The 3,642-nt window shown below is 41.9% G+C and overlaps 1 long non-coding RNA gene across 1 annotated transcript; it reads right to left on the bottom strand.

Moving 5' to 3' along the window:
* Positions 1-732: 732 nt before the first annotated feature.
* LOC143775102 (uncharacterized) lies at positions 733-1,530 on the bottom strand. The gene is made up of 3 exons (XR_013215585.1): positions 1,212-1,530; positions 942-1,088; positions 733-853 (listed from the first exon to the last, which is right to left on the bottom strand). It is a non-coding gene; the product is annotated as an uncharacterized LOC143775102 (long non-coding RNA).
* Between the last annotated feature and the right edge of the window lie 2,112 nt (positions 1,531-3,642).

A 3,642-nucleotide genomic window follows, 5' to 3' on the forward strand; every position in this document is an offset into this window, starting at 1 on the left:
CCCCAACAGCTGGATTCATGCGGCAGATTTGTAGATGGCGCTTGAATCCTCTGCTTTTTACACAACTTAACACACGCTGGTAATGAGCACCTTAACCGTTTCTTAGCATTAACAGAGTTAGATACACAATCATGAGATGTACTACACAAATTAGAGGCGCCTGTGGGGGCAGCGCCAGAGGTGTTAGCAGGTACAGTTAGATATGCCGCTGGCTGCTGCATAGTGTGTGACATACGTATAATGATCGGTTCCGCGGCTGATCGCTTACCATCAGCGAGCTGATCAATCTCACGATCAAGTTCTTCACGAGGCATCGCTGCTGCGGAACCCACGGCGCTTGTTGTGTTTACTGGATCTGCAATATGTTTTGTTTTTCGGTTATGTTTTCGGGGTACCTCTACCACTTCTGGATATAGTAGCGTGGGGTCATTCACACGGGTGATCGATGACTGTATTGCCGGCCACACCGGTACTGCACCATTCTCGGAGAGCTGTAGCGGCTGTAGAGGTGCTGGAGGTATTTTTCTCATGACATTGCTTTTAGCTGCAGGAAAGATTATACATGCGGCAGATATGCGGCAGATATGTGCCAGATATGTGCCAGATATGTGCCAGATATGTGTCAGATATGTGCCAGATATGTGCCAGATGTGTGTGTGGTCAGGAGCTCGTTGGAGAACCATGGGCATCATTAACTGTACAGAGAGTGTACACGTATATCAAAACATACACTTACGGTCTAGCGATATGGGGCGGATGACTGACGTGACGGCTTCTGGACCTTCTGTGGGGTTCTCAGCTAGCAGGTGTATATTCTCTTTTGTGAAAATCCTTCTAGGCTTCACTTTACACGCTATAAATAAAGATATAGGCCTTAGTAGTGTCGAGGGGGCCTTTCTCAGACGGCCTGTGCAAAAAACACGTTTTCATACGATCGCTACCTTTTCCTTTCTTGCTCGCAGGTCCTCGCTGTTTTTTAGGGGCTCTAGAAACAGGGCTGTTTCTCGGTGTAGGGGCCTGGTACGTCAGGTCTTCAACGAGCATCTGATTGTGTTCCGGGGTATCTGGTTCTGGAATCAGGTCGACATCTGTAGAGAGTGAATATATATTTACACGACTAAATACTTGAAAGAGATTCATGTCGCCGTCTGTGAAGAATGAATATATATTTACACGGCTAAATACTTAAAAGATATATACACACAACCCACCTATGATGTCCGGGGCAGAATCCCGTGCATCAGCCTCATCAGCGATATTAAACGACCAGGCACCAGCCTCATCGGCGATATTAAGCGACCAGGCATCAGCCTCATCAGCGATATTAAACGCAGCTCCGGCTGTATCGCACCCCAGGCTCGGTACGTTGTCCGGAGTTGGCACGCTGTAGGTGTTAAATTCAGCATCCGGAAGGTTCCTGATAAATTCATCTTAATCAAGAAAGAATATAAATATAATATACATAACAGCGCTTACATAGAATGGTACACTAGCAGTTGCATTTATATAAAGCTTGAAACATACCTAATACCGAATCCTCAAATTGATCGGGAAAATCCAGAAAATTTTGGGAATCCATCTAAACATAAATTACTCGTGTAAATTTTTGCACCGTCTATATTAATTTCACACCGCAAATATTATTTATAATAAACAATATAGGTAATAAGTACACGCTGAATACACTAGTTAGCCCGTATTAACGGCTATTAACTACGGCATTACACAAATCATGTCATAATAATAAATATATTTAACTACGCGTCTCTAAAACATAATTAAGCATTTGCGAATAATAAGACAACTGTCTTATATACTTACATTTCCGAATAGGTCAGAGATTAGACAGCGACTGACTTCTGGCGAGTGTACAGACACAGACAGCGGTATTTATTCTGCTGGTCAGAAAGCAAAGCGGGTGTTAACGCCCAGAAACACAACCCGGTTACGCCCCTATCGCAAGTCTTTATACCGGCGATAAATACAGATTTTAACTAAATAACAAATATATATATATATATATATATATGTACTATATATGAATTAGCGCCGACAAAAATACACGGTATGAGGTGCCGCGCTAGTAAATAAAAGTTAAAATATCTTTATTGACATATTATTTTAAAAATTACATATCTTTAAAAGCCGGGGGTGCTGGAAAAATAGGCCCGCCAATGGCTCTTTAGAAGCCCCCCCCCCCCCCCCCCGTGTCAGACTTATATCTGATTGAAGGATGTAACTAAAATAGGTAGTCAGAAGTATAAATATATACACGACAGCGCCATCACATCAAAAGGGCTTCGGTATTGATGTTAATAGATTCTATAATGGCACAAATGTGGGTATAATAATTGCTGGTATGCAAAGGCTAGTAAATACTGAAGTTAAAGAGTTGGCCACTAGATGGCAGTGTGATACCGCAGGTATAACTAAAAATAATCAATCAGAGGTATAAATAATACTATATATGAATTAGAAAGATTCAGTTTTTAAACTATTATTATTATTTATACATCAACATTAATCCCTCGGTGCTGTCCATGAGAAAGGTGCTGCATACGTGGGGTTATAAATATCGTTTACAGTAACCATGTTTACAGTGCCAGGTTGGTACAGAGTGGACCCTGTCCTTGCGGCCTTACTTTCTACGGACCTATATAACAATTACATACTGTACATGGATTATAATGCCGGAGCGCAGATAAAGCGGTTGACACTTACCTTTTAAAAGAGCAGCTATTCAGAGGCGTTGAAGCGCTGTCTTCAGTGTCTTCACTGTCGCTCTCTGGCCCCGTATTTAAAGAAAAAACAAACAAAGGCTGTTTTCAAGCAGGCAGTATCGGATTACACTAGTGACTCGCACCTGCTGTGTAAAAACTAAGCGACTCATCTTGGACTGTAGTGACTAGCAGCTGATGTGTAGAAAAAAAAAAAAAATCTAAGCGAGTTATCTTGGCCTGTGATATTTGGGATAAATACACCGTTTGATACGAAATTTTATACACCTGAAGAGGCCTGCGCCTGGTGCTTAGGCACAGTCATTTATTCAGTCATGGATTCTAATACCCGGGATCTCCTATTAGAAAAGCAGTATTTTACACCGAACAATTCGGGATCATTCGGGGGAATTGACAAATTATTTAGAGCGACGAGAGACCGCGGAATAAAGAAATCTGACGTGTCTGAGTGGCTGACCAGACAAGACTCTTATTCCCTGCACAAACCCGTCAGAAAAATTTTTCTTACAAATAAAATTTATGTCTCAAATATTGACTCGCAATGGCAGGCTGATCTCGTAAGTTTAATCGACTATTCAAGGGAGAATGATAACGTCAAATACATCCTGACGGTGATTGATACTTTATCGAGATACGCGTGGTGTGTTGCTTTGTCGTCCAAAACGGGTTCCAGCGTGGCTAGGTCGTTCGAATTAATATTTCAAAATGATAAGCGCATACCGAAGAAATTGCAGACGGATCGCGGCAAAGAATTTATAAATTCGTCAGTCAAGCGGCTGTGTAATTTACACAATATCCACCACTTTTTTACCAACAACGCCGTGAAAGCCGCTATGGTAGAGCGCTTTAATCGCACGTTAAAAACGCGTATGTGGCGCTATCTCACGAAGCATAATACCTTTAG

The sequence above is a fragment of the Ranitomeya variabilis genome, chromosome 5, assembly GCF_051348905.1.
Source record: "Ranitomeya variabilis isolate aRanVar5 chromosome 5, aRanVar5.hap1, whole genome shotgun sequence".
Taxonomy (NCBI): Eukaryota; Metazoa; Chordata; class Amphibia; order Anura; family Dendrobatidae; genus Ranitomeya; species Ranitomeya variabilis.